General features: G+C 44.9%; 1 protein-coding gene across 2 annotated transcripts in view; it reads right to left on the bottom strand.

Moving 5' to 3' along the window:
- The window catches only part of LOC129831866 (seizure protein 6-like), a 131,294-nt gene that overhangs the window by 53,461 nt on the left and 53,358 nt on the right, over positions 1-24,475 (bottom strand). The window lies entirely within an intron of this gene.

Below are 24,475 nucleotides of genomic sequence, written 5' to 3'. Positions count from 1 at the left end.
AGGTTTTCAACTCATCGCCTATCGAATACACAGTGGGATATGGGTCAGTTTGCACTTCCTGCGGCTTCCACTAGATATCAACAGTCGTTAGAACCTTGTCTGATGCTTCTACTGTGAAGTGGGGCCGAAGGAGAGAGGAATGAGTAAGATCTGACATGAACTGACCATGCTCTGACCATGCGCGTTCACATGAGAGGGAGCTCTGTTCCATCGCACTTCTGAAGTCATTGGAATTCTCCGGTTGGAACATTATTGAAGATTTATGTTAAAAACATCCTAAAGATTGATTCAATACATCGTTTGACATGTTTCTACATACTGACTGTTACGGAACTTTTTGACATTTTGTCTGCTTTTAGTGAACACGCTTCGTGACTTTGGATTTGTTTACCAAACACGCTAACAAAAGTAGCTATTTTGACATAAATGATGGACATTACTGAACAAAATGAAAATTTCTTGTGGAAGTGGGAGTCCTGGGAGTGCATTCCGACGAAGATCAGCAAAGGTAAGTGAAGATTTATAATGCTATTTATGACTTTGTTGACTCCACAATTTGGCGGGTAACTGTATGGCTTCCTTTTGTGGCTGAACGCTGTTCTCAGATTATTAAATATTGTGCTTTTCCCGTAAAGCTTTTTTGAAATCTGACACAGCGGTTGCATTAAGAACAAGTCTTTCATCAAAGTTTATGATGAGTATTTCTGTTATTTGTTGTGACTCTCTGCAATTTCTCCGGATATTTTGAAGGCATTTCTGAACATGGCGCCAATGTAAACTGAGCTTTTTGGATATAAATATGATGAAGATCATCAAAGGTTAGTGATTAATTTTATCTCTATTTCTGCTTTTTGTGACTCCTGTCTTTGGCTGGAAAAATGGCTGTGCTTTTCTGTGATTTTGCGGTGACCTAACATAATCGTTTGTGGTGCTTTCGCTGTAAAGCCTTTTTGAAATCGGACACTGTGTTGGGATTAACAAGAAGTCTATCTTTAAAATGGTGTGAAATACTTGTATGCTTGAGGAATTTTAATTATGAGATTTCTGTTTTGGCGCCCTGCACTTTCACTGGCTGTTGTCATATCGATCCCGTTAACGGGATTGCAGCCATAAGAAGTTTTAACTGCTCCAGATATGCATATCTTATGATAAAAAGTTGTTGTTTGAACAATCTACAGTCTCTTCCTTTCTGGTTAGAATTTCCATAACAATTCTTGGCTACGAGGACGGGATGGCTGACTCTGTGTGCTGATCGTTCCCGGGGGCACCAAGGTTAACAGCGCGCAGGGGCTGCATTAGACGTAGCTCAGGGAGCCCACACTCCGCCTGAGTCGAGCAGAAGGGATCCCCCTTCAACCTGCCAGCAAGCGTCAGTGGACGGATACGCCATCCCGAACAATAAAATGAAGGGTGGGACTGACTTTCTTTAGGGACAACTAAAGTACACATTAAAGTATAGATATTGTCTTCGTGACAGAATACTCTACTGTGTGTAGAGGAGAATTAACTGTGTGTGAGTTTCACTGTGTGTGGGTTTTCACTGTGTGTGAAGAAGACCTTGTCTTAGTGACAAGGAGGGCTCTACTGTGTGTGGAGAAAATCCTGTTTTATAACAGAGGTATTCCGAGGTAAATGAGAATTATTGGCAAAGTACTAAATTCATATTAATTGATATGCCATGGTTTGCAATCGTCAGATGTAAATACATTATCTATGTTGTTCCAGGACAGGGTCCTGAAGTAGAAGTTAGAAGATATAGTTGCAGAATAGAGCATTACCATAGAAGGGCCAATTTGATCAATGGAGAAGAAGAGTAGTGGGCTATGATTGGAGTGTAGGCGGATACTGGTATAAGACATATAAGCTCAGCAAAAAAAGAAACGTCCTATCACTGTCATCTGCGTTTATTTTTAGCAAACTTAACATGTGTAAATATTTGTATGAACAGAACAAGATTCATCAACTGAGACATAAACTGAACAAGTTCCACAGCCATTTGACTAACAGAAATTGAATAATGTGCCCTTGAACAAAGAGGCTCAAAATCTAAAGTAACAGTCAGTATCTGGTGTGGCCACCAGATGCATTAAGTACTGCAGTACATCTTCTCCTCAAGGACTGCACCAGATTTGCCAGTTCCTGCTGTGAGATTTTACCCCACTCTTCCACCAAGGCACCTGCAAGTTCCCAGACATTTCTGGGGGGAATGACCCTAGCCCTCACCCTCCGATCCAACAGGTCCAAGACGTGCTCAATGGGATTGAGATCCGGGCTCTACGCTGGCCAGGGCAGAAGACTGACATTCCTGTCTTGCAGGAAATCATGCACAGAATGAGCAGTATGGCTGGTGGCATTGTCATTCTGGAGGGTCATGTCAGGATGAGACTGCAGGAAGGGTACCACATGAGGGAGGAGGATGTCTTCTCTGTAACACACAGCGTTGAGATTGCCTGCAATGAATCAGTCCGATGATGCTGTGAGGACAGCCTGAACACTGATGAAGGGATTATGCTTTCCTGGTGTAACTCGGGCAGTTGTTGTTGCCATCCTGTACCTATCCCGCAGGTGTGATGCTCGGATGTACCAATTCTGTGCAGGTGTTGTTACACGTGGTCTGCCATTGCGAGGACGATCAGCTGTCCGTCCTGTCTCCCTGTAGCGCTGTCTTAGGCGTCTCACAGTACGGACATTGCAATTTATTGCCCTGGCCACATATGCAGTCCTCATGCCTCCTTGCAGCATGCCTAAGGCACGTTCATGCAGATGAGCAGGGACCCTGGGCATCTTTCTTTTGGTGTTTTTCGGGGGTCAGTAGAAAGGCCTCTTTAGTGTCCTAAGTTTTCATAACTGACCTTATTTGCCTACCGTCTGTAAGCTGTTGGTGTCTTAACAACCATTCCACAGGTGCATGTTCATTAATTGTTTATGGTTCATTGAAGAGGCATGGGAAATTGTGTTTAAACCCTTTACAATGAAGATCTGTGAAGTTATTTGGATTTTTATGAATTATCTTTGAAAGACAGGGTTCTGAAAAAGGGACGTTTATTTTTTTGCTGAGTTTATAGTGCAAATCTTATAATAAAAGTTGTTGTTTGAAGAATCGACAGTCTCTTCTTTTCTGGTTTGAATTTCCACTACAATTCTTGGCTACGAGGATGGGATGGCTGACTCCGTTTGCCGATCATTTCCGGGAATACCAAGGTTAGCAACGTACAGGGGCTGCATTAGACGTAGCTCAGGGAGCCCACACTCCTCCTGAGTGGAGCAGAAGGGACCCGCCTCGGACCTGCCAGCAAGCGTCAGTGGACGGATACGCCACCCCAAACAATAGAATGAAGGGTGGAGCAACTTAAGTGCACGTTAAAACATAGATATTGTCTTTGTGACAGAATACTCTAATGTGTGCAGAGGAGAATTCACTGTGTGTGAGTTTTCACTATGTGTGAAGAAGACCATGTCTTAGTGCAAGGAGGGCTCTACTGTGTCTGGAGAAAACCCTGTTTTATAACAGAGGTATTCCCGGGTGAATGCGCATTATTGGGAACAAAACCCTGTTTTATAGCAGAGATATTGTCATGACTTCCGCCGAAGTCGGCCCTTCTCCTTGTTCGGGTGGTGTTCGGCGGTCGACGTCACCGGCTTTCTAGTCGCCATCGATCCACTTTTCAGTTTCGTTTTGTTTTGTCTGTATTATACACACCTGTTTTCAATTCCCCCATCATGTTCCCTATTTAACCTGTCGTGGAAAATCATCTCAGAAATATAACGCTTTATCAGAACTTGTGAAATCAAAACATGCTTTTATTTACAATTGTATAACCATCTCGAATGTCCCGCTGAACACCCCCCTTCCCAGAACACTCGTTCGTTCTTTATACACAAATAACATATGGGTCCACCCCATATGCAAATAAGCATACTTCCCATAATTCTTCCTGCCATCATTATCTTTTTAGTTCAGGCTTCCTGCTTGTTCACGCATACTAACGCCCATCATCTGCCCTCAGCCAAATTACAACAGTGGTCAGACCCTCCATCTTAGTGTGTCAACATACTCTGTGTCCCCTCCCTTCACCACTAAATCAATGCACTCCTTGTTCTGTCCCCGCTATCCTTAGGGTATCCAATTGCTTATAGGCGTCTATGTGTCTGGTCAGTTTCACTTAAATGGAATCAGCAGACTATGTGTTTCTTGTTCATTAGTGTCCAGCCACCCCAGGCATATTTCTCTGGTATGTATGCTTTTCTAGTGGAATGGGTAGACTATAAATCTAGTGTGTCAAAGCGCCTAGTAGGCGCCCGCATGTCTGGTCAGTCTGTCAGCACAATGGAGAATCTACAAGGGTCAGAGGGTCAGAACGTCCCTTAGTAGATTTCCATTACCACGGTCTCATGATCTATGTTACCATGTGGTTCGTTACTTTAATGTTCAGCTATCTTTTATATTTATATGTTATCCATGTATCTTATGTTACTACTACACTACTACACCATCTGCTAATCTTTGGTTTCCTGTATTTACCAGAATGGCAAATGCACTCACATCTGCCTTCTTATACTATTTTCTAGTATACTCCTATCTATTGTTTAATTGGTGTGATATCTACCTACATATGTCAATTACTCCTACAAACCCTCTGGCTTTCATTTCTGTTTTGTCCGTGATTGTTGGTTACGTTAGTGGTTGTTGTTATTCCTTGTTTTTCCCTTTGTGGATTTTTGCTGTGATTTTGAGTAAACGTTTTGTGTTTCGCTCATCACCTGTGTCCTGCATTTGACTCTGCTACTTCGCTGCACACAACCCTGACAGAATCACGGACCCAAACTTCAAATGGAGTCAGCAGGCACAGCCAGCCCCTCTCTCCCAGTCGAGGAGCAAGTTCAACAGCACGCGACCATGTTACACAGTTTAGGGACTGCCATGGATCGTGTGCTGCAGACAATGGACCGATGGGAGAGAGGAGGTCTCCCGGTAGATCAGACCCCATCATCACCACCCGCGCCTATCCCTACTCCACCGGTCATCCCTCCATCGTCAGGACCCAGTGGGATTCGGCTCTCGCTCCCAGGAGCGTATGACGGTACAGCAGCCGGGTGTCAGGGGTTCCTCCTACAGTTGGAGTTATACCTGGCAACTGTTCATCCGACTCCTTCAGGACGAGAGAAAGTGGGCGCCCTCATCTCCTGTCTGACTGGTAAGGCCCTGGAGTGGGCCAACGCCATCTGGGGAAGAGAGGGACAAACCCTGGATGACTATGATGACTTCTCTCGCCGCTTCCGGGCGGTCTTTGATCATCCACCTGAAGGGAGAGCGGCGGGAGAGCGTTTGTTCCATCTCAGACAGGGGATGAGGAGCGCTCAAGATTTCGCCTTGGACTTCCGTACTCTGGCCGCTGGTGCAGGATGGAATGAGCGGGCCCTGATCGATCACTACAGGTGTAGTCTACGAGAGGACGTTCGTAGGGAGTTAGCCTGCAGGGACACCACTCTTAACCTGGACCAGCTGGTGGACTTATCTATCCGGCTGGATAACCTGTTGGCCTCCCGCGGACGTCTAGATCGGGGTCCGCCCGTTCCATTACCCAGCCCCTTGGATCCTACACCGATGGAGTTAGGAGGGGCTGCTAGTAGGGAGACCGGAGGGAGGACCACTCCATGCACCAACTGTGGACGCAGAGGACACACTGCTGTCCGGTGCTGGGGTGTTTCTCCTGGAAGTCGAGGTAGCAGGCGGAGCACTGATGGGTCATCTCCGGTGAGTAGGCACATAACTCACCCAGAGTCTTCTGTTGCGCACATGTGGTTACATATAGAATTTCCTGAGTTTTCCTCGCATCCCCAGCATAAGGCGCTAGTAGATTCAGGCGCAGCTGGGAACTTTATTGATCGCTCTTTAGCACATAGATTAGGGATCCCTATTATTCCTGTTGATGTTCCCTTCAATGTAAATACATTAGATGATCGTCTTTTGGGGTCGGGGCTGATTGGGGAGGTCACGGCGCCCATCGCTATGAGAACGCAGGGGGATCACGAGGAGAGAATTAGTCTCTTTTTGATCGACTCTCCTGCGTTTCCTGTTGTGTTGGGTCTTCCCTGGTTGGCCTCTCATGATCCGATTATTTCGTGGCAACAGAGGACACTCAAGGGATGGTCCTGTCAGTTTTCAGGTAGATGTGTAGGTGTTTCCCTAGGTGCCACGACGGTGGAGAGTCCAAACCAGGTTTCCAACATGCACATTCCTCCCGAATATGCCGATTTGGCACTCGCCTTCTGTAAGAAGAAGGCGACTCAATTACCACCCCATCGACCGGGGGATTGTGCGATAGATCTCTTGGTAGACGCTAAACTTCCCAGGAGTCATGTGTATCCTCTGTCACAGGAGGAGACGGTGGCTATGGAGACATATGTCACCGAATCTCTGGGACAGGGATACATTCGGCCTTCCATCTCACCTGTCTCCTCGAGTTTCTTTTTTGTGAAGAAGAAGGATGGAGGTTTGCGCCCGTGTATTGATTATCGAGGATTAAATAAGATCACAAAAAAATACAGTTACCCGCTACCACTCATAGCCAGTATGACCGAGTCATTACACGGGGCGCGCTTCTTCACAAAATTGGACCTCAGGAGCGCTTACAGCCTGGTGCGTATTAAGGGGGGAGATGAGTGGAAGACAGCATTTAGCACCACTTCTGGGCATTATGAGTACCTCGTCATGCCGTACGGGCTGTGCTGTCTCAGCGTTCGGGTACGCCACTAAAGCTTCGCCCCTGTGCATTCTTTTCGAAGAAGCTCAGCCCGGCGGAGCGAAACTATGATGTGGGGGACCGGGAGTTGCTGGCTGTTGTCATGGCTCTGAAAGCGTGGAGACACTGGCTTGAGGGGGCTAGACACCCTTTTCTCATTTGGACTGACCACCGCAATCTGGAGTACATACGGGCAGCGAGGAGAATGAACCCTCGTCAGGCAAGGTGGTCCATGTTTTTCACCCGTTTTGATTTCACCCTTTCCTACAAACCAGGTTCCCAGAACTTTAAGGCAGACGCACTGTCCCGGCTGTATGATACAGAGGAGAGGTCCTCAGATCCCACTCCCATCATTCCAGCCTCTCGCCTGGTGGCACCGGTGGTATGGGAGGTGGACGCGGACATCGAACGGGCGTCACGTTCAGAGCCCATTCCACCTGACTGTCCAGCTGGGCGTATGTACGTTCCGTTTGATGTCCGCGATCGTTTGATCTGTTGGGCTCATACGTCACCCTCCTCTGGTCATCCTGGTATCGGTCGGACGGTGCGCTGCCTTTCTGAGAAGTACTGGTGGCCCACTTTAGCTAAGGACGTGCGGGTTTATGTTTCCTCCTGTTCGGTATGTGCACAGTGTAAGGCACCTAGACATCTGCCCAGAGGGAAATTACAACCCCTTCCCGTTCCACAGCGACCATGGTCACACCTATCGGTGGATTTTGTGACGGATCTTCCCCCGTCGCGGGGTAACACCACAATCCTGGTTGTTGTGGATCGGTTTTCTAAGTCCTGCCGTCTCCTTCCTTTGCCCGGTCTCCCTACGGCTCTACAAACTGCGGAGGCTCTGTTCACCCATGTATTCCGGCACTACGGGGTGCCTGAGGATATAGTTTCTGATCGGGGTCCCCAATTTACGTCTAGAGTCTGGAGGGCGTTTATGGAACACCTGGGGATCTCGGTCAGCCTTACCTCAGGTTTCCACCCCGAGAGCAACGGGCAGGTGGAAAGAGTAAACCAGGATGTGGGTAGGTTTCTGAGGTCCTATTGCCAGGACCGGCCGGGGGAGTGGGCAGCTTACATCCCCTGGGTCGAGATGGCCCAAAACTCCCTCCGCCACTCCTCTACCAACCTATCACCTTTTCAGTGTGTGCTAGGTTACCAGCCGGTCCTGGCACCATGGCATCAGAGCCAGATTGACGCTCCTGCGGTGGATGAATGGTTTCGGCACTCAGAGGAGACTTGGAACGCTGCCCACGTACGGCTACAACGGGCCATCAGGAGACAAAAGGCGAGTGCCGACCGCCACCGCAGTGAGGCCCCCGTGTATGCACCGGGGGATCGGGTCTGGCTCTCGACCCGAAACCTACCCCTTCACCTGCCCTGCCGGAAGCTGGGTCCGCGGTTTGTGGGGCCATTTAAAGTCCTGAGGAGACTGAACGAGGTTTGTTATAGGTTACAACTCCCCCCTGATTATCGTATTAATCCCTCGTTCCATGTGTCTCTCCTCAGGCCGGTGGTGGCTGGTCCGCTCCAGCAGTCTGAGGTGCGGGAGGTCCCTCCGCCCCCTCTTGACATCGAGGGGGTCCCGGCGTATACCGTAAGGGCCATCATGGATTCTAGACGTCGGGCGAGGGGCCTTCAGTACCTTGTGGAGTGGGAGGGGTACGGTCCGGAGGAGAGATGCTGGGTACCGGTGGAGGACATTCTAGATCCATCCATGTTACAAGAGTTTCACCGTCTCCACCCGGATCGCCCTGCACCTCGCCCTCCGGGTCGTCCCCGAGGCCGGTGTCGTCGCGCTGCTGGAGCCGCGCGTCAGGGGAGGGGTACTGTCACGACTTCCGCCGAAGTCAGCCCTTCTCCTTGTTCGGGTGGTGTACGGCGGTCGACGTCACCGGCTTTCTAGTCGCCATCGATCCCCTTTTCAGTTTCGTTTTGTTTTGTCTGTATTATACACACCTGTTTTCAATTCCCCCATCATGTTCCCTATTTAACCCTCTGGCTTTCATTTCTGTTTTGTCCGTGATTGTTGGTTACGTTAGTGGTTGTTGTTATTCCTTGTTTTTCCCTTTGTGGATTTTTGCTGTGATTTTGAGTAAACGTTTTGTGTTTCGCTCATCACCTGTGTCCTGCATTTGACTCTGCTACTTCGCTGCACACAACCCTGACAGATATTCCCGGGTAAATGCGCATTATTGGGAACAAAACCCTGTTTTATAACAGAGATATTCCCGGGTAAATGTGCATTATTGGGAACAAAACCCTGTGTTACATAGACAAGCAAAAACATATTTTTCAGAACATGTGCTATTTTTTTCTAACCAATTCTTAGAAAAGGAAGTCGTTCCTAATCAAATGTTGTTGTTTATTTGTGTTTTTGAGCATGTGTGTGTAGACAGAGTTTTCCACAATGGGAGCCAAGAGCAGCAAGGGAGAGCCTTGCCTGTCTGACCTGCTGACTGGAGGTAATGGCAGGTAAGTGGGGCAGGGACATTCTGGAACAGGTACCGCTCAGGCACAAGATAGAAGATTTTCCCTTGAAAGGTGCATTGAGCAGCAGAATGTAGGAAGAAGTTGCAGGATTTTGAGACAACCAAGAATGGACCAACTTCCTGTTGAATCTGCAGACGTGTTGCTGTGCGTTTTGTTGCTGTGCGTTTTGCTGCCAACTTTACTTTACTTTGCTAGCTGACAACTTTACGTTTTTTGTTTTGTTTCTGTTTTTAATTACCGTTTATATTTTTAGTTTTTCCATCGCAACTTTTTTCCCTCATTCAACTTTTTCACTCCGGACGCTTTATCTGGACATGGTTCGTCAACACCTTCAACAGCCGAAGCTAAGTTGTAACATTAACATGATGTCTTCTAATTGCAGTCGCTGTACTCATAATATACAGGAGAACGATCGCCTTACGGCGAAAATAGCTGTGCTGCAAGCCCAGCTTCAGACGCAATCGTTAGGCAAGGGTAATTTCAGTGTAGGAAAGGAAGAAACAGCGTCTGTGCCACCAGTAAGTGCAGATAGTAACGTTAGTATAAATCCCCCCGCACAGTCCCCGCAGCCGGACAACTTTCTCATGGCTTCTGGAGGGAAATGCTGTTGGAATGCTCAACCGGTGTCGCTCATTCAGCCGACAGAAACTTTCAACCGGTTTTCCCCATTATGTAGCGAGTCGGAGTCTGAGTCTGAGTCTTCTCTTGTCTCTACTCCTCCCGTTACGGGGTCTGAGACGCCGAAGGCTCCCACCGTTAGCTCTGACAAATTGAAAACCCTAGTCATTGGCGACTCCATTACCCGCAGTATTAGACTTAAAACGAATCACCCAGCGATCATACACCGTTTACCAGGGGGCAAGGCTACCGACGTTAAGGCTATTCTTAAGATGGTGCTGGCTAAAGCTAAATCTGGCGAGTGTAGAGAGTATAGAGATATTGTTATCCACGTCGGCACCAACGATGTTAGGTTGAAACAGTCAGAGGTCACCAAGTGCAACATAGCTTCAGCGTGTAAATCAGCTAGAAAGATGTGTCGGCATCGAGTAATTGTCTCTGGCCCCCTCCCAGTTAGGGGGAGTGACGAGCTCTACAGCAGAGTCTCAGCACTCAATCGCTGGTTGAAAACTGTTTTCTGCCCCTCCCAAAAGATAGAATTTGTAGATAATTGGCCCTCTTTCTGGGACTCACCCACAAACAGGACCAAGCCTGACCTGCTAAGGAGTGACGGACTCCATCCTACCTGGAGGGGTGCTCTCATCTTATCTACCAACATAGATAGGGCTCTAACTCCTTTAGCCCCACAATGAAATAGGGTGCAGGCCAGGCAGCAGGCTGTTAGCCAACCTGCCAGCTTAGTGGAGTCTGCCAATAGCACAGTCAGTGTAGTCAGCTCAGCCATACCCATTGAGACTGTGTCTGTGCCTCGACCTAGGTTGGGCAAAACTAAACATGGCGGTGTTCGCCTTAGCAATCTTATTAGGATAAAGACCTCCTCCATTCCTGCCATTATTGAAAGAGATCGTGATACCTCACATCTCAAAATAGGGTTACTTAATGTTAGATCCCTCACTTCAAAGGCAGTCATAGTCAATGAACTAATCACTGATCATAATCTTGATGTGATTGGCCTGACTGAAACATGGCTTAAGCCTGATGAATTTACTGTGTTAACCTGTTGGGGATGGGGGCGCTGTTTAGACTATTTATGCTAATGTGGCTAATTTTTTAAACGGCTTCCCACAAAATCCTTGATCGTACAATATGCATATTATTATTATTATTGGATAGAAAACAGTCTATAGTTTCTATAGGAGTTGAAATTTTGTCTCTAAGTGGAACAGAGCCCATTCTACAGCAATTTCCCTGACATGGAGTCAGATTTGAGAAATGTTGGGCACTTTTCTGAAGTCAGTTAAAAGGGCACTGTCGTTGCTATGACTATACGGACACTTCTTACGTCTTCCCCTGGATGCCTTTACGTGATGACGATTCCAACGGGCTCGATTGCTCGTTCACAGGCCCTACAAATGAAAAAAACCTTTAGCTAGCAAGTCTTTTCTTGCTGCGTAACGCGCGTGGAAGACACCGACCCTCTCCTGTTCCAAGCGTTAGTTTAGCCTGTTATATTTCTCCGGTCATCTTTTCACTCGTTATAGGAGTTACAAACATCACAAAGTAGTTAATTTAAAGCGTTTTATAGCAATTTATATCCGTTTAGTGCGATTTTGGGACATTTATTTTTGCAACGATGTGAAAAGTTGGGCACGCTTTTCAGTTCATCCCGAACGTAGTTGACATTTCCACATGGCAAGAGGACAGCTTTCCACCAAAAGACGATTTCTCCCAAGAAAGGATCCTTTGCCCAAGATACTGATGGAAGAACAGCTCAAGGTAGGACATTTTTATTATGATAAATCGTGTTTCTGTCGAAACATTTTAGTGGCTTAGGACGCCATGTTTTTTGACGTAGCTTCGCTTGGCGCAAACTGTATTGAAAAGTAAGGATAAATTAAAAAATGTAATAACGCAATTGTATTAAGAATTAAATTGTCTATCAATCCCTGTCCACCCTATATTTTTTAGTCACGTTTATGAGTATTTATGTATAAGAGTAGATCACTGTCTAAGTGGCGCAAGGACAAATTCTGACCAGCCGAGTTACATTTCACATTGTCTAACCATGATTTTGGTGGCTAAATATAAACATTTTCGATCAAACTGTATATGCATGTTGTAATGTGATGTTACAGGAGTGTCATCGGAAGAATTCTGAGAAGGTTAGTGAAAAAATTAATATCTTTTGGCGATGTTGACTTTTATCGCTCACTTTGGCTAGAATCAATGCTGGGCTGCTAATTGCTATGTGCTAAGCTAATATAACGATTTATTGTGTTTTCGCTGTAAGACACTTAGAAAATCTGAAATATTGTCTGTATTCACAGGATCTGTGTCTTTCGATTCGTGTATGCTGTGTATTTTTACGAAATGTTTGATGATTAGTAGTTAGGTAAACACGTTGCTCATTGTAATTATTCTAGTCCATTTGTGATGGTGGGTGCAATTGTAAACTATGCCATATACCTGAAATATGCACTTTTTTCTAACAAAACCTATCCCATACCATAAATATGTTATCAGACTGTCATCTAATGAGTTTTTTTGTTGGTTAGGGGCTATAAATATCTTAGTTTAGCCGAATTGGTGATGGCTACTGGTGTTGGTGGACAAATAAAAGATGGTGGATTATGCTAATGTGTTTTTAGGTAATAGATGTACATCTTTACATATTGTGTCTTCCCTGTAAAACATTTTAAAAATCGGAAATGTTGACTGGATTCATAAGATCTGTGTCTTTCATTAGCTGTATTGGACTTTAATGTGTGAAAGTTAAATATTTTAAAAAAATATTTTTTTTGAATTTCGCGGCACTGGTTTTTCAGTGGGGGGGGGGGGGGGTGTGCCGCTAGCGCCACGCTGATCCTAGACAGGTTAAATGAGGCCTCACCTCCTGGTTACACTAGTGACCATATCCCCCGTGCATCCCGCAAAGGCGGAGGTGTTGCTAACATCTACGATAGCAAATTTCAATTTACAAAAAAAAAAATGGCGTTTTCGTCTTTTGAGCTTCTAGTCATGAAATCTATGCAGCCTACTCAATCACTTTTTATAGCTACTGTTTACAGGCCTCCTGGGCCATATACAGCGTTCCTCTCTGAGTTTCCTGAATTCCTATCAGACCTTGTAGTCATAGCAGATCATATTCTAATTTTTGGTGATTTTAATATTCACATGGAGAAGTCCACAGACCCACTCCAAAAGTCTTTCGGAGCCATCATCGACTCAGTGGGTTTTGTCCAACATGTCTCTGGACCTACTCACTGCCACAGTCATACTCTGGACCTAGTTTTGTCCCATGGAATAAATGTTGTAGATCTTAATGTTTTTCCACATAATCCTGGACTATCGGACCACCATTTTATTACGTTTGCAATCGCAACAAATAATCTGCTCAGACCCCAACCAAGGAGCATCAAAAGTCGTGCTATAAATTCTCAGACAACACAAAAATTCCTTGATGCCCTTCCAGACTCCTTCTGCCTACCCAAGGACGTCAGAGGACAAAAATCAGTTAACCACTTAACTGAGGAACTCAATTTAACCTTGCGCAATACCCTAGATGTAGTTGCACCCCTAAAAATGAAAAACATTTGTCATAAGAAACTAGCTCCCTGGTATACAGAAAATACCCGAGCTTTGAAGCAAGCTTCCAGGAAATTGGAACGGAAATGGCGCCACACAAAACTGGAAGTCTTCCGACTAGCTTGGAAAGACAGTACCGTGCAGTACCGAAGAGCCCTCACTGCTGCTCGATCATCCTACTTTTCCAACTTAATCGAGGAAAATAAGAACAATCCAAAATGTCTTTTTGATACTGTTGCAAAGCTAACTAAAAAGCAGCATTCCCCAAGAGAGGATGGCTTTCACTTCAGCAGTAATAAATTCATGAACTTCTTTGAGGAAAAGATCATGACCATTAGAAAGCAAATTACGGACTCCTCTTTGAATCTGCGTATTCCTCCAGGGCTTAGCTGTCCTGGATCTGCACAGCTCTGCGAGGGCCTGGGATCGGGAGAGACACTTAAGTGTTTTAGTACTATATCTCTTGACACAATGATGAAAATAATCATGGCCTCTAAACCTTCAAGCTGCATACTGGATCCTATTCCTACTAAACTGCTGAAGGAGCTGCTTCCTGTGCTTGGCCCTCCTATGTTGAACATAATAAACAGCTCTCTATCCACCGGATGTGTACCAAACTCACTAAAAGTGGCAGTGATAAAGCCTCTCTTGAAAAAGCCAAACCTTGACCCGGAAAATATAAAAAACTATCGGCCTATATCGAATCTTCCATTCCTCTCAAAAATTTTTGAAAAAGCTGTTGCGCAGCAACTCACTGCCTTTCTGAAGACAAACAATGTATACGAAATGCTTCAGTCTGGTTTTAGACCCCATCATAGCACTGAGACTGCACTTGTGAAGGTGGTAAATGACCTTTTAATGGCGTCAGACCGAGGCTCTGCATCTGTCCTCGTGCTACTAGACCTTAGTGCTGCCTTTGACACCATCGATCACCACATTCTTTTGGAGAGACTGGAAACCCAAATTGGTCTACACGGACAAGTTCTGGCCTGGTTTAGATCTTACCTGTCGGAAAGATATCAGTTTGTCTCTGTGAATGGTCTGTCCTCTGACAAATCAACTGTACATTTCGGTGTTCCTCAAGGTTCCGTTTTAGGACCACTATTGTTTTCACTATATATTTTACCTCTTGGGGATGTTATTCGAAAACATAATGTTAACTTTCACTGCTATGCGGATGACACACAGCTGTACATTTCAATGAAACATGGTGAAGCCCCAAAATTGCCCTCGCTAGAAGCCTGTGTTTCAGACATAAGGAAGTGGATGGCTGAAAACTTTCTACTTTTAAACTCGGACAAAACAGAGATGCTTGTTCTAGGTCCCAATAAACAAAGAGATCTTCTGTTAAATCTGACAATTCATCTTGATGGTTGTAAAGTCGTCTCAAATAAAACTGTGAAGGACCTCGGCGTTACTCTTGACCCTGATCTCTCTTTTGACGAACATATCAAGACTGTTTCAAGGACAGCTTTTTTCCATCTACGTAACATTGCAAAAATCAGACATTTTCTGTCCAAAAATGATGCAGAAAAATTTATCCATGCATTTGTTACTTCTAGGTTAGACTACTGCAATGCTCTACTTTCCGGCTACCCGGATAAAGCACTAAATAAACTTCAGTTAGTGCTAAATACGGCTGCTAGAATCCTGACTAGAACCAAGAAATTTGATCATATTACTCCAGTGCTAGCTTCCCTACACTGGCTTCCTGTTAAGGCAAGGGCTGATTTCAAGGTTTTACTGTTAACCTATAAAGCGTTACATGGGCTTGCTCCTACCTATCTTTCCAAGTTGGTCCTGCCGTACATACCTACACGTACGCTACGGTCACAAGACGCAGGCCTCCTAATTGTCCCTAAAATTTCTAAGCAAACAGCTGGAGGCAGGGCTTTCTCCTATAGATCTCCATTTTTATGGAACAGTCTGCCTACCCATGTGAGAGACGCAGACTCGGTCTCAACCTTTAAGTCTTTACTGAAGACTTATCTCTTCAGTAGGTCATATGATTGAGTGTAGTCTGGCCCAGGAGTGTGAAGGTAAACGGAAAGGCTCTGGAGCAACGAACCGCCCTTGCTGTCTCTCCAGGGCCGGTTCCCCTCTCTCCACTGGGATTCTCTGCCTCTAACCCTGCTACTGGGGCTGAGTCACTGGCTTGCTGGTGCTCTTTCATGCCGTCCCTAGGAGGGGTGCGTCACTTGAGTGGGTTGAGTTACTGACGTGAACTTCCTGTCTGGGTTGGCGCCCCCCCCCTTGGTTGTGCTGTGGTGGAGACCTTTGTGGGCTATACTCGGCCTTGTCTCAGGATTGTAAGTTGGTGGTTGAGGATATCCCTCTAGTGGTGTGGGGGCTGTGCTTTGGCAGAGTGGGTGGGGTTATATCCTTCCTGTTTGGCCCTGTCCGGGGGTTTCTTCGGATGGGGCCACAGTGTCTCCTGACCGCTCCTGTCTCAGCCTCCAGTATTTATGCTGCAGTAGTTTATGTGTCGGGGAGCTGGGGTCAGTTGGTTATACCTGGAGTACTTCTCCTGTCTTATCCAGTGTCCTGTGTGAATTTAAGTATGCTCTCTCTAATTCTCTCGTTCTCCCTTTCTCTCTGAGAACCTGAGCCCTAGGACCATACGTCAGGACTACCGGGCATGCTGACACCTTGCTGTCCCCAGTCCGCCCGGCCTTGCTGCTATTCCAGTTTCAACTGTTTCTGCCTGCGGTTACGAAACCCCTACCTGTCCCAGACCTGCTGTTTTCAACTCTTAATGATCGGCTATGAAAAGCCAACTGAGATTTATTCCTGATTATTATTTGACCATGCTTGTCATTTATGAACATTTTGAAAATCTTGGCTCTCTCTAATTTTCTCCTTCTCTCTTTCTCTCGGAGGACCTGAGCCCTAGGACCATACGTCGGGACTACCGGCCGTGGTGACTCCTTGCTGCCCCCAGTCCGCCTGGCCTTGCTGCTATTCCAGTTTCAACTCTTCTGCCTGCGGTTATGGAACCCCTACCTGTCCCAGACCTGCTGTTTTCAACTCTTAATGATCGGCTATGAAAAGCCAACTGAGATTTATTCCTGATTATTATTTGACCATGCTTGTCATTTATGAACATTTTGAAAATCTTGGCTCTCTCTAATTTTCTCCTTCTCTCTTTCTTTCTCTCGGAGGACCTGGGCCCTAGGACCATGCGTCGGGACTGCCGCCCGTGGTGACTCCTTGCTGTCCCCAGTCCGCCTGGCCTTGCTGCTATTCCAGTTTCAGCTGTTCTGCCTGCGGTTATGGAACCGCCACCTGTCCCAGACCTGTTGTTTTTCAACTCTTAATGATCAGCTATGAAAAGCCAACTGAAAATTATTCATGATTATTATCTGACCATGCTCGTCACTTATGAACATTTTTGAACATCTTGGCATAGTTCTGTTATAATCTCCACCCGGCACAGCCAGAAGAGGACTGGCCACCCCTCATAGCCTGGTTCCTCTCTAGGTTTCTTCCTAGGTTTTGGCCTTTCTAGGGAGTTTTTCCTAGCCACCGTGCTTCTACACCTGCATTCTAGCTGTTTGGGGTTTTAGGCTGGGTTTTTGTACAGCACTTCGAGATATTATTTGATGTACGAAGGGCTATATAAAATAAAATTGATTGATTGATTGAATGGCAAAGCAAATAGTATAGATTGGGATGATTTCAGGAAATGGGAAAGAGAAGCAGAACACAGGACTAATAGGAAAGTTAAAGGCATAATGGTACAAGAAAGTAAGAAAGAAGGATAGATGGAAGAAGATAAGAGAAAAATCAGAAATAGGGATGACGACGACAATGATTTTCCACCCACATATTCCACCCCTGTTTCTCCTGCACCTCCCAGTGCCTCCTGTTCCTGCTCCGGCCCTAGCTCCAACGGTCCAACCGCCTATCTATCCTGACCTGAACCTGATTGACTTGGGGGTAGGGGCCAGTTCCCAACAAACCCCCCCATGAGGAGCCAGAATTCGTTTTACACACCACCCACATTGACTCCCTTGTCTGGTGTTGATGGGCTCAGGGAACTCAGTCTACCATCAACGTCAAGCCCTAGAGGTCTGATTTGCTCTCCGTCCCCCTCAACCGTAACAACAAGAACTGGCCCAAAAGGGGACCCGACATAACCTTTCTCATCCAGGCACCCCTGGTAACATTCCCAAATCCACAACCTCGACCAGCTCCTGATGATCCTGGTCATGCTGATTGGCACCCAGAGGTCAACATCCAGAAGACAAGACGAGATGAAGGAGATTGCCAAAGACCTCCCTCACCCCACCAAGGACGCAGGTGATTTCACCACACAGCTGCTTAATCTGGTCAAGCTGTACAAAGCATCTACAGCTGAGGTTGCCCACATCTGCCGCATCAAGATGGGACTGTGATGGGCAGACGTGGAAGGAAGATTCGATGAGAACCACCTCTGGGGTGAGAATGGAGCCTATCAGGCTCAACTGACTTAACCGTATTAAAGAACATTACCCAGCTATGACTGGCCAAAGGCCAAATATGTTTCTAAATCATTCTACATTAATGTGGATGCTACCATGATTACGGATAATCCTGAATAGTGATGAGTGAGAAAGTTACAGAGACATAAACATCATCCCCCCTCCTGTTATTGTAATGGTGAGAGGTTAGCATGTCTTGGGGGTATGAAATTTGGGCATCTGTAACTTTCTCACTCATAATTTTTCACGATTCATTCAGGACTAGACGTAATCATGGGAGAATTCATGTGTTTAGAAACATATTCTAATTTGAAATGACACAATACATTATTTACCATTTCTATTGGGCACAAAATAATCTGAAACACAACCACAACACATGCATACCACAAATTGAACTGAACTGACTGACTATATTTGTATACCCTCTTTTCTATGACGTGTAAAAAAATATGTTTTTAAAAAAAACACAATGTACACATTTCTTCTTACAGGAGCAGCATGAGTTTTGTACAATAATCCACTCCTTGGCTGGTATTAAATAAATCCACACTCGGTATGGCAATGACATGTGAAAGCTGTTGCCAGGGGAGAGAAGACTGGAAATACACACACAGAGATTGTAGGTACTGTAGATCCTTAAAAGTAAAACATCTTAAACAATACTGCATTTCAAATACTAATAGTATTGTTAAAATTAAAATAGTATTTGAGGCTTTACATCAAATGTCTGACTGATAATAGGGTCTCAGAATCAGATCTACAATAGGAATTTGCAGTAGTACTATCAAAGACAAATGTATTTGAAGAGGTAGCAAACAGCATACTGTAAGGATCAAATGGTATTACCATAGATATATATGGAATAACCTGTATAACCACAGGGTATTTGTTATAAACCCTCTGCACATCTCCCTCTTTGTCCCTTTCTCCTTTCCTTTGTCAGAAGCCAACACTTCAGGAGACACAGGCACAGAGAGATTCACAGAGAAGGGAATAAGCTTCAGCGGTACTTTGATGTTTATCATTTTAGTTTTCTAAAGGCACCGCCAGAAAAAAAATAGGCTTTTCTTGAATAAACCATGAATTCAATATAAACTCCATTGATTAAAGTTCTGAGAAACTTTAACATCATGGCTATGAGGTCTGGGCTCAAGGCTTCACAAAACACGGAAGCAAAACTCCTTCTTAGGGAGGCACGGTCAATCCAGTTGAAAGAAATCCAGTAGATTCCTTTTGAAAGAAAAGACCAATACTCTTGCATTTTATTTTGAAACTACATTATGCGCACGCACACACACACACATTGACTGAAAGTTGGCTACATCATCTCTACGCCGTACCATGAATAATTGAACACCATGGTGTTATTTTAATCTGAGTAGCCTGGGTCTCCCTTGGGTCTGGGCCTGGGCCTGGGTGAGGATCTTAAAGCTGAGTGGTGCTCTTGCTCTTGAATCAACAGTAGTACACAGGGGCATGTGTTCAGACCAGAGGTTGGAACCGGTTCAGGGAACAGAACCGAAAAGCGGAAAATAAGAGATTTTCAGAAGAGGGAAAGAAAGTGATCTATATGGTTCCGGAACAGAACTGTTATTTTAAAAGCATGGGAACCGGTTAATAACGTTATTTTACGTTCCGGGCATTTTTTTCCAGTCCCACAAAAAAAGCAACGAAGCACCTATGCAAAGCCCTCCCTCTGTCGACCAGAACTTCTTCCAGCATCTACCTACCAGCTGAAAATCTTTGCCAGTGTGTGCATGTAGGCTACCTGCTCCTCCCCCTCCGAAGCATAGCTGCAGCATGAAGTTACAAGCATGATTCAGAAGATAGGGAGAGATATTTTTTATTAGAGATTAATGGATTAACTTTTTCAATGCTAGTTAGAGATACTATAGTTATCACATTTCACATTGGATTTTTAAAACTTCTTAAGGCTAGGGGGCAGTATTCGGAAGTTTGGATGACTGACGTGCCCAAAGTAAACTGCCTGGTACTCAGGCCCAGAAGCTAGGAAATGCATATAATTGGTAGCATTGGATGGAAAACACTCTGACGTTTCTAAAGCCGTTAAAATAATGTCTGTGAGTATAACAGAACTGATATGGCAGGTGAGGAACCGAGGAGAATCCATCCGGAATTATTTTTTTTTATGTCACAGGCCACTCCAATGCTTGTCTATGGGATATTCAAAGAAATTCCTCACAGATTGCAGTTCCTATGGCTTCCACTAGAAGTCAACAGTCTTTAGAAAGGGTTTCAGAAAAATGAGCTAGTAGTTGTAGTTTTTCAAGGTGGCTCTAATTTGGACTGTAGTCTCGTGGCACGCATGGATAAAGGCGCGCACTTCGCTATTTATCTCCGGTATTGAACATACTATATTCCGTCTTAAATTGTATAATTTTTTTTACGTATTAGGGTATCTGAGGATTGATTAGAAACGTTGTTTGACTTGTTTGGACGAAGTTTACCAGTAACTTTTGGGATTCCTTTGTCTGCATGTTGAACGAGTGGAACTGAATTGATTACTGAATCGAACACGCCAACTAAACTGACTTTTTGGGGATATTAAGAAGGACTTTATCGAACAAAACAACTATTTGTTGTGTAGCTGGGACCCTTGGGATTGCAAACAGAGGAAGATCTTCAAAGGTCAGTGATTTATTTTATCGCTATTTCTGATTTTTGTGACGTCTCTGCTGGTTTGGAAAATGTTTTTAATGCTGGTGTTGCGAGGCGCTGTCCTCAGATAATCGCATGGTAAAGCCTTTTTGAAATCTGACAATGCGGTTGGATTAACAAGAAGTTAAGCTTTTAAACAATGTAAGACACTTGTATTTTCATGAATGTTTAATATTACGATTTTTGTATTTTGAATTTCGCACCCTGCAATTTCACCGGATGTTGTCGAGGTGGGTCGCTAGCGTCCCACCTAGTCCAAAGAGGTTTTTAACTACAAAAATTTAAGGTTTCTTTTTAATCCTGGTGAAGCTAGCTAGCTTCTCTGGTCCAACGTTAAGCCAACTCTGAAGTTCAAAGACATTTAAAGTTCCTCCATAGAAGCCGCTCCTCATTAGGTATAATTATGTGGGCCTAAAAGCCAATTTATGCTTCATCTGAAAATCTGGTGGGAGGCGCTGTATGGATGGTGTGATGCCTCCGGAGGCACGCAGAGGCCGTGCGCCGCCCAAATTTTGTAACAGTGCGGAGGGCTCTGTATAGCTCCGCATTGACATGATTGGTTGACAGTAGGGGGGAGGGGTCCTGTATAAACACAAACTCCCTTCCTTGATAACTTCTTTCACAACAGCTCTGCTCCGCGAATCGCAGAAGTATGAATGCCCTGACTTCTGCAGAAGATTGAACATGCAGCGCCTTTAATTCAGATCATTCATGTCATTCCAAGATGTCCAGCGTTTCAAGCAAAGCCTCCTCCTCCACCCTCTCTCGCTCTCTCCCTACCCGCAAAATGTCTGTCACGCCCTACACTTGTCTTTCCATCACGCATGTAAACAGCTCACTGAGATATAGCTTGCCATAGCTCCATAGCAAGCTGCTTTATCCACACAGCCTGATTTGTGAAGTAATTTAATAAAGAGCTAAATGTAAAACAATTATGATTTCAGAAGTTTAAAAAGGAACAGAAAGGAACGACATAAGCTGTACAAAATACATTTTTGAAACGGTTCAGAACTTTCTATTGCTGGTCGGAACAGTGGAACGGTTCCAAACCCTGTTTCAGATTGCTGGTCGGAACAGTGGAACGGTTCCAAACCCTGTTTCAGATTGCTGGTCGGAACAGTGGAACGGTTCCAAACCCTGTTTCAGACAGTGGTTTCTCTCTCGCACCTCCTCCTGAACCGCACAGTTTTCCTCCTTATCAATCACCCCAAAAAGTCACACACTGATCGTGAGGAGCATCTTGACCAATGCATTCCTATTATGGAGGACACATTAAAAGTGCACTAGAGATATAAAACCAGTAAGAATAAAGAGGAAAAGGGAAAACTCTGACTGTGCCTCAAATGTAATGTCTTTGATTTGTGTCCTGCTAGATTGTTTCACCCACTTAAGTATAACACACACAGGGCCTGATAATGAATCTTTTGAGATGGTACAGCGATAACGATGTGCTGCTAGTCTACTCTAATTACGTGGGCAGAGAAATCAGAGAGATGCTGTGCTGTAGCCCAGTTATCATTTACATTACACAGACCAAGCTTTCCACACAGCGCAGAGCTACAGACAGCATGCATAACAGGGCACTAGACTCACACACACAACAGTGCCGTACCGCAGTTTCGCGAGGCAATAATCCAAATACATTTTTAGATTTCAGAATAGCAGAGACATTTTTATCTCCAGCCTTACTTCGTCAAAGTATGATCATCTGTTTGTCTTGGAAGCACATAGAACATATTTGACATGTTACAGTTTATCACATACAACAAAAGGTCACTTACACCACCGGCATGAGATACTGATTCAACATGCAAACAGGAAGTGAGAAGGAAATGATGGGAAGCTTCCAAGCTTTGAGCAAATCAATCAAGTGGTGTGTGAAAAGAAATACCAACCAAAGATGTCAAAATAGTGTGTTCTGCATGGCAACATGCACAAAAAGACCTTCTGATTAGATTTCTCTCTGTCTTTGGAGCTCAAATCCCACCCTCAGTGTATGAGGAGTAGGTAGATAATATTGTATCATCCATCAATTTCACAGTTGCATGTCTGAAATGTAATATTGACTTAACAAAACTCAGACAATATAGAGCTAGGGGATAGCTCATATTGATTAGTTATGGTAGTACACAAACTAATAGAGCCCCACAGTGGAGGTGTCATAATACCCATTATACCTAGCGGTTTATGGGTATTATGACTCATACTGTGCTACTCTACAGGAGAGAATAGAGGCTGAGGCCAGAACACATTCACACAGAGGTCAGTTTCCCTCTGGTCCTGTAAAACCATGTCCTTTACACTCACCCAATTACACCCAGCCAGGCACCTTTGGAAAAGGTCATTCTCTCATCTCCATAATGACCGGGGACAAAGCCCAAACAGATTATCTCTCATCTCCATAATGACCAGGGACAAAGCCCAAGCAGGTTATCTCTCATCTCCATAATGACCGGGGACAAAGCCCAAGCAGGTTATCTCTCATCTCCATAATGACCAGGGACAAAGCCCACGCAAGTTATCTCTCATCTCCATAATGACCAGGGACAAAGCCCAAGCAAATTCTCTTTCATCTCCATAATGACCAGGGACAAAGCCCAAGCAAGTTAGATCAATGCAAGGACACCTGCTATCAGTGGAGCTGTATTGATTGGTGGATCTGAGAGGAGAACACTGATGAACTCTGCTGAGGTGAACTGAGCCTGCTAGTTTACCCAGGCAGGAGAGGAGAGGGCAAGGACATGCTCCTTTCTTACAAGTGCTTGTTGCAGCGTTGTTTCAATGTTTCCATCTGAAATGATCAAATCAAAGTTTACTGGTCTCATACACAGTTTTGCAGATGTTATGTCAGGTGCAGCAAAATGCTTATGTTTCTAGCTCCAAGAATGCATCAATAGTTTTTGCTTCCTTCTAATGTTTTGAGTACAGTGGCTTGCAAAAGTATTCACCCCCTTGGTATTTTTATTTTGTTGCCTTACAACCTGGAATTGAAATACATTTTGGAAGTTTGTATCATTTGATTTACATACTTTGAAGATACAAAATATGTTTTATTGTGAAACAAACAAGAAATAAGACAAAAAAATAACCCCCCCCCCCCTGCAAGTCTCTTGAGGTATGACTCTATAAGCTTGGCACATCTAGCCACTGCGATTTTTGCCAATTCTTCAAGGCAAAACTGCTCCAGCTTCCGCTGGTGTACAGCAATCTTTAAGTCATACCACAGATTCTCAATTGGACTGAGGTCTGGGCTTTGACTGGACCATTCCAAGACATGTACATGTCTCCCTTTAAACCACTCGAGTGTTGCTTTAGCAGTATCTTAGGGTCATTTTCCTACTGGAAGGTGAAAAAAAAAAAACATCCCCACAGCATGATGCTGCTACCCCCATACTTCACTGTGGGGAGGGTGTTCTCGGGGTGATGAGCGGTGTTGGGTTTGCGCCAGACATAGTGTTTTCCTTGATGGCCAAAAAGCTAAATTTTAGTCTCATCTGACCAGAGTACCTTTTTCCATGTGTTTGGGGAGTCTCCCACATGCCTTTTGGCGAACACCAAATGTGTTTGCTTATTTTTTTCTTTAAGCAATGGCTTTTTTTCTGGCCACTTCCGTAAAGACCAGCTCTGATACTCCAGATACTCCAATCTCCTCTGTGGAGCTTTGCAGCTCCTTCAGGGTTATCTTTGGTCTCTTTGTTGCCTCTCTGATTAATGCCCTCCTTGCCTGGTCCATGAGTTTTGGTGGGCGGCCCTCTCTTTGCAGGTTTGTTGTGGTGCTATACTCTTTCCATTTTATAATAATGGATTTAATGGTGCTCCGTGGGATGTTCAAAGTTTCTGATATTTTTTATAACCCAACCCTAATCTGTACTTCTCCACAACTTTGTACCTGAC

This window comes from Salvelinus fontinalis, chromosome 33 (assembly GCF_029448725.1).
Source record: "Salvelinus fontinalis isolate EN_2023a chromosome 33, ASM2944872v1, whole genome shotgun sequence".
In the NCBI taxonomy this organism is placed as follows: Eukaryota; Metazoa; Chordata; class Actinopteri; order Salmoniformes; family Salmonidae; genus Salvelinus; species Salvelinus fontinalis.
Note: the sequence above shows the minus strand (reverse complement) of the source record. Positions and strands in the feature narration are given on the sequence as shown.